At 46.3% G+C, this 13837-nt stretch overlaps 4 non-coding genes across 4 annotated transcripts; all 4 read right to left on the reverse strand.

Annotated features, from left to right (window-relative positions):
- Nucleotides 1-7220: 7220 nt before the first annotated feature.
- On the reverse strand, nt 7221-7293 carry TRNAN-GUU (transfer RNA asparagine (anticodon GUU)). Its single transcript has one exon. It is a non-coding gene; the product is annotated as a tRNA-Asn (tRNA).
- Nucleotides 7294-7514: 221 nt separating this feature from the next.
- Nucleotides 7515-7587, reverse strand: TRNAN-GUU (transfer RNA asparagine (anticodon GUU)). The gene has a single exon. It is a non-coding gene; the product is annotated as a tRNA-Asn (tRNA).
- A 1542-nt stretch (nt 7588-9129) lies between these two features.
- Nucleotides 9130-9202, reverse strand: TRNAN-GUU (transfer RNA asparagine (anticodon GUU)). The gene has a single exon. It is a non-coding gene; the product is annotated as a tRNA-Asn (tRNA).
- Nucleotides 9203-9423: 221 nt separating this feature from the next.
- Nucleotides 9424-9496, reverse strand: TRNAN-GUU (transfer RNA asparagine (anticodon GUU)). Its single transcript has one exon. It is a non-coding gene; the product is annotated as a tRNA-Asn (tRNA).
- Nucleotides 9497-13837: the final 4341 nt, after the last annotated feature.

Raw genomic sequence — 13837 nt, forward strand, 5'->3', positions numbered from 1 at the left:
TTTGACTATTTACGTCACATCTGAGACTTCACAACACCGCTCCCGGATGGGCTCGAACCACAAACCTTTTGAATAACAGCTGAACGCTCTAACCTTTGCGCCACGGAAGCCCAAAAATTAAATGTTCGTCAGCTATTTTTAAAAAACTCTGAATTTTACGTTACATCTAAGACCTCACAACACCGCTCCCGGATAGGCTCGAACCACCAACCTTTCGGTTAACAGCCGTCGGCGTTAACCATTGTGCAACGGAAGCCCAAAGATTAAATGTTCGTCAGGTATTGTGGAAAAACTTTGACTATTTACGTCACATCTGAGACTTCACAACACCGCTCCCGGATGGGCTCGAACCACAAACCTTTTGAATAACAGCTGAACGCTCTAACCTTTGCGCCACGGAAGCCCAAAAATTAAATGTTCGTCAGCTATTTTTAAAAAACTCTGAATTTTACGTTACATCTAAGACCTCACAACACCGCTCCCGGATGGGCTCGAACCACAAACCTTTTGAATAACAGCTGAACGCTCTAACCATTGCGCCACGGAAGACCAAAAATTAAATGTTCGTCAGTTATTTTTAAAAAACTCAGAATTTTACGTTACATCTAAGACCTCACAACACCGCTCCCGGATGGGCTCGAACCACCAACCTTTCGGTTAACAGCCGTCGGCGTTAACCATTGTGCAACGGAAGCCCAAAGATTAAATGTTCGTCAGGTATTGTGGAAAAACTTTGACTATTTACGTCACATCTGAGACTTCACAACACCGCTCCCGGATGGGCTCGAACCACAAACCTTTTGAATAACAGCTGAACGCTCTAACCTTTGCGCCACGGAAGCCCAAAAATTAAATGTTCGTCAGCTATTTTTAAAAAACTCTGAATTTTACGTTACATCTAAGACCTCACAACACCGCTCCCGGATGGGCTCGAACCACCAACCTTTCGGTTAACAGCCGTCGGCGTTAACCATTGTGCAACGGAAGCCCAAAGATTAAATGTTCGTCAGGTATTGTGGAAAAACTTTGACTATTTACGTCACATCTGAGACTTCACAACACCGCTCCCGGATGGGCTCGAACCACAAACCTTTTGAATAACAGCTGAACGCTCTAACCTTTGCGCCACGGAAGCCCAAAAATTAAATGTTCGTCAGCTATTTTTAAAAAACTCTGAATTTTACGTTACATCTAAGACCTCACAACACCGCTCCCGGATGGGCTCGAACCACCAACCTTTCGGTTAACAGCCGACGGCGTTAACCATTGTGCAACGGAAGCCCAAAGATTAAATGTTCGTCAGGTATTGTGGAAAAACTTTGACTATTTACGTCACATCTGAGACTTCACAACACCGCTCCCGGATGGGCTCGAACCACAAACCTTTTGAATAACAGCTGAACGCTCTAACCTTTGCGCCACGGAAGCCCAAAAATTAAATGTTCGTCAGCTATTTTTAACAAACTCTGAATTTTACGTTACATCTAAGACCTCACAACACAGCTCCCGGATGGGCTCGAACCACCAACCTTTCGGTTAACAGCCGACGGCGTTAACCATTGCGCAACGGAAGCCCAAAGATTAAATGTTCGTCAGGTATTGTGGAAAAACTTTGGATTTTTACGTTACCTGTGAGATTTCACAACACCGCTCCCGGGTGGGCTCGAACCACCAACCTTTTGGTTAACATCCGAACGCGCTAGACTTCGAGCCAAGGAAGCTCAGAAATGAAATGGTCGTCAGGTATTGTGGAAAAACTCTGACTTTTTACGTCACATCCGAGACTTCAAAACACCGCTCCCGGATGGGCTCGAACCACCAACCTTTCGGTTAACAGCCGAACGCGCTAACCATTGCGCCACGGAAGCCCAAATATTAAATGTTCGTCAGGTATTGTGGAAAAACTTTGACTTTTTACGTCACATCTGAGACTTCACAACACCGCTCCCGGATGGGCTCGAACCACAAACCTTTTGAATAACAGCTGAACGCTCTAACCATTGCGCCACGGAAGCCCAAAAATTAAATGTTCGTCAGCTATTTTTAAAAAACTCTGAATTTTACGTTACATCTAAGACCTCACAACACCGCTCCCGGATGGGCTCGAACCACCAACCTTTCGGTTAACAGCCGACGGCGTTAACCATTGTGCAACGGAAGCCCAAAGATTAAATGTTCGTCAGGTATTGTGGAAAAACTTTGACTATTTACGTCACATCTGAGACTTCACAACACCGCTCCCGGATGGGCTCGAACCACAAACCTTTTGAATAACAGCTGAACGCTCTAACCTTTGCGCCACGGAAGCCCAAAAATTAAATGTTCGTCAGTTATTTTTAACAAACTCTGAATTTTACGTTACATCTAAGACCTCACAACACAGCTCCCGGATGGGCTCGAACCACCAACCTTTCGGTTAACAGCCGACGGCGTTAACCATTGCGCAACGGAAGCCCAAAGATTAAATGTTCGTCAGGTATTGTGGAAAAACTTTGGATTTTTACGTTACCTGTGAGATTTCACAACACCGCTCCCGGGTGGGCTCGAACCACCAACCTTTTGGTTAACATCCGAACGCGCTAGACTTCGAGCCAAGGAAGCTCAGAAATGAAATGGTCGTCAGGTATTGTGGAAAAACTCTGACTTTTTACGTCACATCCGAGACTTCAAAACACCGCTCCCGGATGGGCTCGAACCACCAACCTTTCGGTTAACAGCCGAACGCGCTAACCATTGCGCCACGGAAGCCCAAATATTAAATGTTCGTCAGGTATTGTGGAAAAACTTTGACTTTTTACGTCACATCTGAGACTTCACAACACCGCTCCCGGATGGGCTCGAACCACAAACCTTTTGAATAACAGCTGAACGCTCTAACCATTGCGCCACGGAAGACCAAAAATTAAATGTTCGTCAGTTATTTTTAAAAAACTCAGAATTTTACGTTACATCTAAGACCTCACAACACCGCTCCCGGATGGGCTCGAACCACCAACCTTTCGGTTAACAGCCGACGGCGTTAACCATTGCGCAACGGAAGCCCAAAGATTAAATGTTCGTCAGGTATTGTGGAAAAACTTTGGATTTTTACGTTACATGTGAGATCTCACAACACCGCTCCCGGGTGGGCTCGAACCGCCAACCTTTCGGTTAACAGCCGAACGCGCTAACCATTGCGCCACGGAAGCCCAAAGATTAAATGTTCGTCAGGTATTGTGGAAAAACTTTGACTTTTTACGTCACATCTGAGACTTCACAACACCGCTCCCGGATGGGCTCGAACCACAAACCTTTTGAATAACAGCTGAACGCTCTAACCATTGCGCCACGGAAGACCAAAAATTAAATGTTCGTCAGTTATTTTTAAAAAACTCAGAATTTTACGTTACATCTAAGACCTCACAACACCGCTCCCGGATGGGCTCGAACCACCAACCTTTCGGTTAACAGCCGACGGCGTTAACCATTGTGCAACGGAAGCCCAAAGATTAAATGTTCGTCAGGTATTGTGGAAAAACTTTGACTATTTACGTCACATCTGAGACTTCACAACACCGCTCCCGGATGGGCTCGAACCACAAACCTTTTGAATAACAGCTGAACGCTCTAACCTTTGCGCCACGGAAGCCAAAAAATTAAATGTTCGTCAGCTATTTTTAAAAAACTCTGAATTTTACGTTACATCTAAGACCTCACAACACCGCTCCCGGATGGGCTCGAACCACCAACCTTTCGGTTAACAGCCGACGGCGTTAACCATTGTGCAACGGAAGCCCAAAGATTAAATGTTCGTCAGGTATTGTGGAAAAACTTTGACTATTTACGTCACATCTGAGACTTCACAACACCGCTCCCGGATGGGCTCGAACCACAAACCTTTTAAATAACAGCTGAACGCTCTAACCTTTGCGCCACGGAAGCCCAAAAATTAAATGTTCGTCAGTTATTTTTAAAAAACTCTGAATTTTACGTTACATCTAAGACCTCACAACACAGCTCCCGGATGGGCTCGAACCACCAACCTTTCGGTTAACAGCCGACGGCGTTAACCATTGCGCAACGGAAGCCCAAAGATTAAATGTTCGTCAGGTATTGTGGAAAAACTTTGGATTTTTACGTTACCTGTGAGATTTCACAACACCGCTCCCGGGTGGGCTCGAACCACCAACCTTTTGGTTAACATCCGAACGCGCTAGACTTCGAGCCAAGGAAGCTCAGAAATGAAATGGTCGTCAGGTATTGTGGAAAAACTCTGACTTTTTACGTCACATCCGAGACTTCAAAACACCGCTCCCGGATGGGCTCGAACCACCAACCTTTCGGTTAACAGCCGAACGCGCTAACCATTGCGCCACGGAAGCCCAAATATTAAATGTTCGTCAGGTATTGTGGAAAAACTTTGACTTTTTACGTCACATCTGAGACTTCACAACACCGCTCCCGGATGGGCTCGAACCACAAACCTTTTGAATAACAGCTGAACGCTCTAACCATTGCGCCACGGAAGACCAAAAATTAAATGTTCGTCAGTTATTTTTAAAAAACTCAGAATTTTACGTTACATCTAAGACCTCACAACACCGCTCCCGGATGGGCTCGAACCACCAACCTTTCGGTTAACAGCCGTCGGCGTTAACCATTGTGCAACGGAAGCCCAAAGATTAAATGTTCGTCAGGTATTGTGGAAAAACTTTGACTATTTACGTCACATCTGAGACTTCACAACACCGCTCCCGGATGGGCTCGAACCACAAACCTTTTGAATAACAGCTGAACGCTCTAACCTTTGCGCCACGGAAGCCCAAAAATTAAATGTTCGTCAGCTATTTTTAAAAAACTCTGAATTTTACGTTACATCTAAGACCTCACAACACCGCTCCCGGATAGGCTCGAACCACCAACCTTTCGGTTAACAGCCGTCGGCGTTAACCATTGTGCAACGGAAGCCCAAAGATTAAATGTTCGTCAGGTATTGTGGAAAAACTTTGACTATTTACGTCACATCTGAGACTTCACAACACCGCTCCCGGATGGGCTCGAACCACAAACCTTTTGAATAACAGCTGAACGCTCTAACCTTTGCGCCACGGAAGCCCAAAAATTAAATGTTCGTCAGCTATTTTTAAAAAACTCTGAATTTTACGTTACATCTAAGACCTCACAACACCGCTCCCGGATGGGCTCGAACCACCAACCTTTCGGTTAACAGCCGTCGGCGTTAACCATTGTGCAACGGAAGCCCAAAGATTAAATGTTCGTCAGGTATTGTGGAAAAACTTTGACTATTTACGTCACATCTGAGACTTCACAACACCGCTCCCGGATGGGCTCGAACCACAAACCTTTTGAATAACAGCTGAACGCTCTAACCTTTGCGCCACGGAAGCCCAAAAATTAAATGTTCGTCAGCTATTTTTAAAAAACTCTGAATTTTACGTTACATCTAAGACCTCACAACACCGCTCCCGGATGGGCTCGAACCACCAACCTTTCGGTTAACAGCCGACGGCGTTAACCATTGTGCAACGGAAGCCCAAAGATTAAATGTTCGTCAGGTATTGTGGAAAAACTTTGACTATTTACGTCACATCTGAGACTTCACAACACCGCTCCCGGATGGGCTCGAACCACAAACCTTTTGAATAACAGCTGAACGCTCTAACCTTTGCGCCACGGAAGCCCAAAAATTAAATGTTCGTCAGTTATTTTTAACAAACTCTGAATTTTACGTTACATCTAAGACCTCACAACACAGCTCCCGGATGGGCTCGAACCACCAACCTTTCGGTTAACAGCCGACGGCGTTAACCATTGCGCAACGGAAGCCCAAAGATTAAATGTTCGTCAGGTATTGTGGAAAAACTTTGGATTTTTACGTTACCTGTGAGATTTCACAACACCGCTCCCGGGTGGGCTCGAACCACCAACCTTTTGGTTAACATCCGAACGCGCTAGACTTCGAGCCAAGGAAGCTCAGAAATGAAATGGTCGTCAGGTATTGTGGAAAAACTCTGACTTTTTACGTCACATCCGAGACTTCAAAACACCGCTCCCGGATGGGCTCGAACCACCAACCTTTCGGTTAACAGCCGAACGCGCTAACCATTGCGCCACGGAAGCCCAAATATTAAATGTTCGTCAGGTATTGTGGAAAAACTTTGACTTTTTACGTCACATCTGAGACTTCACAACACCGCTCCCGGATGGGCTCGAACCACAAACCTTTTGAATAACAGCTGAACGCTCTAACCATTGCGCCACGGAAGACCAAAAATTAAATGTTCGTCAGTTATTTTTAAAAAACTCAGAATTTTACGTTACATCTAAGACCTCACAACACCGCTCCCGGATGGGCTCGAACCACCAACCTTTCGGTTAACAGCCGACGGCGTTAACCATTGCGCAACGGAAGCCCAAAGATTAAATGTTCGTCAGGTATTGTGGAAAAACTTTGGATTTTTACGTTACATGTGAGATCTCACAACACCGCTCCCGGGTGGGCTCGAACCGCCAACCTTTCGGTTAACAGCCGAACGCGCTAACCATTGCGCCACGGAAGCCCAAAGATTAAATGTTCGTCAGGTATTGTGGAAAAACTTTGACTTTTTACGTCACATCTGAGACTTCACAACACCGCTCCCGGATGGGCTCGAACCACAAACCTTTTGAATAACAGCTGAACGCTCTAACCATTGCGCCACGGAAGACCAAAAATTAAATGTTCGTCAGTTATTTTTAAAAAACTCAGAATTTTACGTTACATCTAAGACCTCACAACACCGCTCCCGGATGGGCTCGAACCACCAACCTTTCGGTTAACAGCCGACGGCGTTAACCATTGTGCAACGGAAGCCCAAAGATTAAATGTTCGTCAGGTATTGTGGAAAAACTTTGACTATTTACGTCACATCTGAGACTTCACAACACCGCTCCCGGATGGGCTCGAACCACAAACCTTTTGAATAACAGCTGAACGCTCTAACCTTTGCGCCACGGAAGCCAAAAAATTAAATGTTCGTCAGTTATTTTTAAAAAACTCTGAATTTTACGTTACATCTAAGACCTCACAACACAGCTCCCGGATGGGCTCGAACCACCAACCTTTCGGTTAACAGCCGACGGCGTTAACCATTGCGCAACGGAAGCCCAAAGATTAAATGTTCGTCAGGTATTGTGGAAAAACTTTGGATTTTTACGTTACCTGTGAGATTTCACAACACCGCTCCCGGGTGGGCTCGAACCACCAACCTTTCGGTTAACAGCCGAACGCGCTAACCATTGCGCCACGGAAGCCAAAAAATTAAATGTTCGTCAGGTATTGTGGAAAAACTTCGACTTTTTACGTCACATCTGAGACCTCACAACACCGCTCCCGGATGGGCTCGAACCACCAACCTTTCGGTTAACAGCCGAACGCGCTAACCATTGCGCCACGGAAGCCCAAAAATTAAATGGTCGTCGGGTATCGTGGAAACACTTTGGCTTTTTACGTTTCATGTGAGAGCTCACAACACCGCTCCCGGGTGGGCTCGAACCACCAACCTTTCGGTTAACAGCCGAACGCGCTAACCATTGCGCCACGGAAGCCCAAAGATTAAATGTTCGTCAGGTATTGTGGAAAAACTTTGGCTTTTTACGTTACATTTGAGACTTCACAACACGGCTCCCGGGTGGGCTCGAACCACCAACCTTTCGGTTAACATCCGAACGCGCTAACCTTCGAGCCAAGGAAGCTCAGAAATGAAATGGACGTCAGGTATCGTGGAAAAGATCTGACTTTTTACGTCACATCTGAGACTTCACAACACCGCTCCCGGATGGGCTCGAACCACAAACCTTTTGAATAACAGCTAAACGCGCTAACCATTGCGCCACGAAAGCCCAAAAATTAAATGTTCGTCAGTTATTTTTAAAAAACTCTGAATTTTACGTTACATCTAAGACCTCACAACACCGCTCCCGGATGGGCTCGAACCACCAACCTTTCGGTTAACACCCGACGGCGTTAACCATTGCGCAACGGAAGCCCAAAGATTAAATGTTCGTCAGGTATTGTGGAAAAACTTTGGATTTTTACGTTACCTGTGAGATTTCACAACACCGCTCCCGGGTGGGCTCGAACCACCAACCTTTCGGTTAACAGCCGACGGCGTTAACCATTGCGCAACGGAAGGCCAAAGATTAAATGTTCGTCAGGTATTGTGGAAAAACTTTGGATTTTTACGTTACCTGTGAGATTTCACAACACCGCTCCCGGGTGGGCTCGAACCACCAACCTTTTGGTTAACATCCGAACGCGCTAACCTTCGAGCCAAGGAAGCTCAGAAATGAAATGGTCGTCAAGTATTGTGGAAAAACTCTGACTTTTTACGTCACATCCGAGACTTTAAAACACCGCTCCCGGATGGGCTCGAACCACCAACCTTTTGGTTAACAGCCGACGGCGTTAACCATTGCGCAACGGAAGCCCAAAGATTAAATGTTCGTCAGGTATTGTGGAAAAACTTTGACTTTTTACGTCACATCTGAGACTTCACAACACCACTCCCGGATGGGCTCGAACCACAAACCTTTTGATTAACAGCTGAACGCTCTAACCATTGCGCCACGAAAGCCCAAAAATTAAATGTTCGTCAGTTATTTTTAAAAAACTCTGAATTTTACGTTACATCTAAGACGTCATAACACCGCTCCCGAATGGGCTCGAACCACCAAACCTTTCGGTTAACAGCCGACGGCGTTAACCATTGCGCAACGGAAGCCCAAAGATTAAATGTTCGTCAGGTATTGTGGAAAAACTTTGACTATTTACGTCACATCTGAGACTTCACAACACCGCTCCCGGATGGGCTCGAACCACAAACCTTTTGAATAACAGCTGAACGCTCTAACCTTTGCGCCACGGAAGCCAAAAAATTAAATGTTCGTCAGTTATTTTTAAAAAACTCTGAATTTTACGTTACATCTAAGACCTCACAACACAGCTCCCGGATGGGCTCGAACCACCAACCTTTCGGTTAACAGCCGACGGCGTTAACCATTGCGCAACGGAAGCCCAAAGATTAAATGTTCGTCAGGTATTGTGGAAAAACTTTGGATTTTTACGTTACCTGTGAGATTTCACAACACCGCTCCCGGGTGGGCTCGAACCACCAACCTTTCGGTTAACAGCCGAACGCGCTAACCATTGCGCCACGGAAGCCAAAAAATTAAATGTTCGTCAGGTATTGTGGAAAAACTTCGACTTTTTACGTCACATCTGAGACCTCACAACACCGCTCCCGGATGGGCTCGAACCACCAACCTTTCGGTTAACAGCCGAACGCGCTAACCATTGCGCCACGGAAGCCCAAAAATTAAATGGTCGTCGGGTATCGTGGAAACACTTTGGCTTTTTACGTTTCATGTGAGAGCTCACAACACCGCTCCCGGGTGGGCTCGAACCACCAACCTTTCGGTTAACAGCCGAACGCGCTAACCATTGCGCCACGGAAGCCCAAAGATTAAATGTTCGTCAGGTATTGTGGAAAAACTTTGGCTTTTTACGTTACATTTGAGACTTCACAACACGGCTCCCGGGTGGGCTCGAACCACCAACCTTTCGGTTAACATCCGAACGCGCTAACCTTCGAGCCAAGGAAGATCAGAAATGAAATGGACGTCAGGTATCGTGGAAAAGATCTGACTTTTTACGTCACATCTGAGACTTCACAACACCGCTCCCGGATGGGCTCGAACCACAAACCTTTTGAATAACAGCTAAACGCGCTAACCATTGCGCCACGAAAGCCCAAAAATTAAATGTTCGTCAGTTATTTTTAAAAAACTCTGAATTTTACGTTACATCTAAGACCTCACAACACCGCTCCCGGATGGGCTCGAACCACCAACCTTTCGGTTAACACCCGACGGCGTTAACCATTGCGCAACGGAAGCCCAAAGATTAAATGTTCGTCAGGTATTGTGGAAAAACTTTGGATTTTTACGTTACCTGTGAGATTTCACAACACCGCTCCCGGGTGGGCTCGAACCACCAACCTTTCGGTTAACAGCCGACGGCGTTAACCATTGCGCAACGGAAGGCCAAAGATTAAATGTTCGTCAGGTATTGTGGAAAAACTTTGGATTTTTACGTTACCTGTGAGATTTCACAACACCGCTCCCGGGTGGGCTCGAACCACCAACCTTTTGGTTAACATCCGAACGCGCTAACCTTCGAGCCAAGGAAGCTCAGAAATGAAATGGTCGTCAAGTATTGTGGAAAAACTCTGACTTTTTACGTCACATCCGAGACTTTAAAACACCGCTCCCGGATGGGCTCGAACCACCAACCTTTTGGTTAACAGCCGACGGCGTTAACCATTGCGCAACGGAAGCCCAAAGATTAAATGTTCGTCAGGTATTGTGGAAAAACTTTGACTTTTTACGTCACATCTGAGACTTCACAACACCACTCCCGGATGGGCTCGAACCACAAACCTTTTGATTAACAGCTGAACGCTCTAACCATTGCGCCACGAAAGCCCAAAAATTAAATGTTCGTCAGTTATTTTTAAAAAACTCTGAATTTTACGTTACATCTAAGACGTCACAACACCGCTCCCGAATGGGCTCGAACCACCAAACCTTTCGGTTAACAGCCGACGGCGTTAACCATTGCGCAACGGAAGCCCAAAGATTAAATGTTCGTCAGGTATTGTGGAAAAACTTTGGATTTTTACGTTACCTGTGAGATTTCACAACTCCGCTCCCGGGTGGTCTCGAACCACCAACCTATTGGTTAACAGCCGAACGCGCTAGCCAATTGAGCCACGGAAGCCCAAAAACTAAATGGTCGTCAGGTATTGTTGAAAAACTTTGGCTTTTTACGTTACATCTAAGACCTCACAACACCGCTCCCGGATGGGCTCGAACCACCAACCTTTCGGTAACAGCCGACGGCGTTAACCATTGCGCAACGGAAGCCCAACGATTAAATGTTCGTCAGGTATTGTGGAAAAACTTTGGATTTTTACGTTACATGTGAGATTTCACAACACCGCTCTTGGGTGGGCTCGAACCACAAACCTTTTGATTAACAGCTGAACGCTCTAACCATTGCGCCACGAAAGCCCAAAAATTAAATGTTCGTCAGTTATTTTTAAAAAACTCTGAATTTTACGTTACATCTAAGACGTCACAACACCGCTCCCGAATGGGCTCGAACCACCAAACCTTTCGGTTAACAGCCGACGGCGTTAACCATTGCGCAACGGAAGCCCAAAGATTAAATGTTCGTCAGGTATTGTGGAAAAACTTTGGATTTTTACGTTACCTGTGAGATTTCACAACTCCGCTCCCGGGTGGTCTCGAACCACCAACCTATTGGTTAACAGCCGAACGCGCTAGCCAATTGAGCCACGGAAGCCCAAAAACTAAATGGTCGTCAGGTATTGTTGAAAAACTTTGGCTTTTTACGTTACATCTAAGACCTCACAACACCGCTCCCGGATGGGCTCGAACCACCAACCTTTCGGTAACAGCCGACGGCGTTAACCATTGCGCAACGGAAGCCCAACGATTAAATGTTCGTCAGGTATTGTGGAAAAACTTTGGATTTTTACGTTACATGTGAGATTTCACAACACCGCTCTTGGGTGGGCTCGAACCGCCAACCTTTCGGTTAACAGCCGAACGCGCTAGCCATTGCGCCACGGAAGCCCAAAAATTAAATGTTCGTCAGGTATCGTGGAAACACTTTGGCTTTTTACGTTTCATGTGAGATTTCACAACACCGCTCTTGGGTGGGCTCGAACCACCAACCTTTCGGTTAACAGCCGAACGCGCTAACCATTGCGCCACGGAATCCCAAAAATTAAATGTTCGTCAGGTATTGTGGAAAAACTTTGGATTTTTACGTTACATGTGAGATCTCACAACACCGCTCCCGGGTGGGCTCGAACCACCAACCTTTCGGTTAACAGCCGAACGCGCTAACCATTGCGACACGGAAGCCCAAAGATTAAATGTTCGTCAGGTATTGTGGAAAAACTTTGACTATTTACGTCACATCTGAGACTTCACAACACCGCTCCCGGATGGGCTCGAACCACAAACCTTTTGAATAACAGCTGAACGCTCTAACCTTTGCGCCACGGAAGCCCAAAAACTAAATGGTCGTCAGGTATTGTTGAAAAACTTTGGCTTTTTACGTTACATCTAAGACCTCACAACACCGCTCCCGGATGGGCTCGAACCACCAACCTTTCGGTAACAGCCGACGGCGTTAACCATTGCGCAACGGAAGCCCAACGATTAAATGTTCGTCAGGTATTGTGGAAAAACTTTGGATTTTTACGTTACATGTGAGATTTCACAACACCGCTCTTGGGTGGGCTCGAACCGCCAACCTTTCGGTTAACAGCCGAACGCGCTAGCCATTGCGCCACGGAAGCCCAAAAATTAAATGTTCGTCAGGTATCGTGGAAACACTTTGGCTTTTTACGTTTCATGTGAGATTTCACAACACCGCTCTTGGGTGGGCTCGAACCACCAACCTTTCGGTTAACAGCCGAACGCGCTAACCATTGCGCCACGGAATCCCAAAAATTAAATGTTCGTCAGGTATTGTGGAAAAACTTTGACTTTTTACGTTACATCTAAGACCTCACAACACCGCTCCTGGATGGGCTCGAACCACCAACCTTTCGGTTGACAGCCGACGGCGTTAACCATTGTGCAACGGAAGCCCAAAGATTCACAACACCGCTCCCGGATGGGCTCGAACCACCAACCTTTCGGTTAACAGCCGACGGCGTTAACCATTGTGCAACGGAAGCCCAAAGATTAAATGTTCGTCAGGTATTGTGGAAAAACTTTGACTATTTACGTCACATCTGAGACTTCACAACACCGCTCCCGGATGGGCTCGAACCACAAACCTTTTGAATAACAGCTGAACGCTCTAACCTTTGCGCCACGGAAGCCCAAAAACTAAATGGTCGTCAGGTATTGTTGAAAAACTTTGGCTTTTTACGTTACATCTAAGACCTCACAACACCGCTCCCGGATGGGCTCGAACCACCAACCTTTCGGTAACAGCCGACGGCTTTAACCATTGCGCAACGGAAGCCTAACGATTAAATGTTCGTCAGGTATTGTGGAAAAACTTTGGATTTTTACGTTACATGTGAGATTTCACAACACCGCTCTTGGCTGGGCTCGAACCGCCAACCTTTCGGTTAACAGCCGAACGCGCTAGCCATTGCGCCACGGAAGCCCAAAAATTAAATGTTCGTCAGGTATCGTGGAAACACTTTGGCTTTTTACGTTTCATGTGAGATTTCACAACACCGCTCTTGGGTGGGCTCGAACCACCAACCTTTCGGTTAACAGCCGAACGCGCTAACCATTGCGCCACGGAATCCCAAAAATTAAATGTTCGTCAGGTATTGTGGAAAAACTTTGGATTTTTACGTTACATGTGAGATCTCACAACACCGCTCCCGGGTGGGCTCGAACCACCAACCTTTCGGTTAACAGCCGAACGCGCTAACCATTGCGACACGGAAGCCCAAAGATTAAATGTTCGTCAGGTATTGTGGAAAAACTTTGACTTTTTACGTCACATCTGAGACTTCACAACACCGCTCCCGGATGGGCTCGAACCACAAACCTTTTGAATAACAGCTGAACGCTCTAACCATTGCGCCACGGAAGACCAAAAATTAAATGTTCGTCAGTTATTTTTAAAAAACTCTGAATTTTACGTTACATCTAAGACCTCACAACACCGCTCCTGGATGGGCTCGAACCACCAACCTTTCGGTTGACAGCCGACGGCGTTAACCATTGTGCA

This window comes from Phalangium opilio, unplaced genomic scaffold (assembly GCF_054372755.1).
Source record: "Phalangium opilio isolate 3A_F unplaced genomic scaffold, DU_Popi_V2 ptg000031l_1, whole genome shotgun sequence".
NCBI classification, from domain to species: Eukaryota; Metazoa; Arthropoda; class Arachnida; order Opiliones; family Phalangiidae; genus Phalangium; species Phalangium opilio.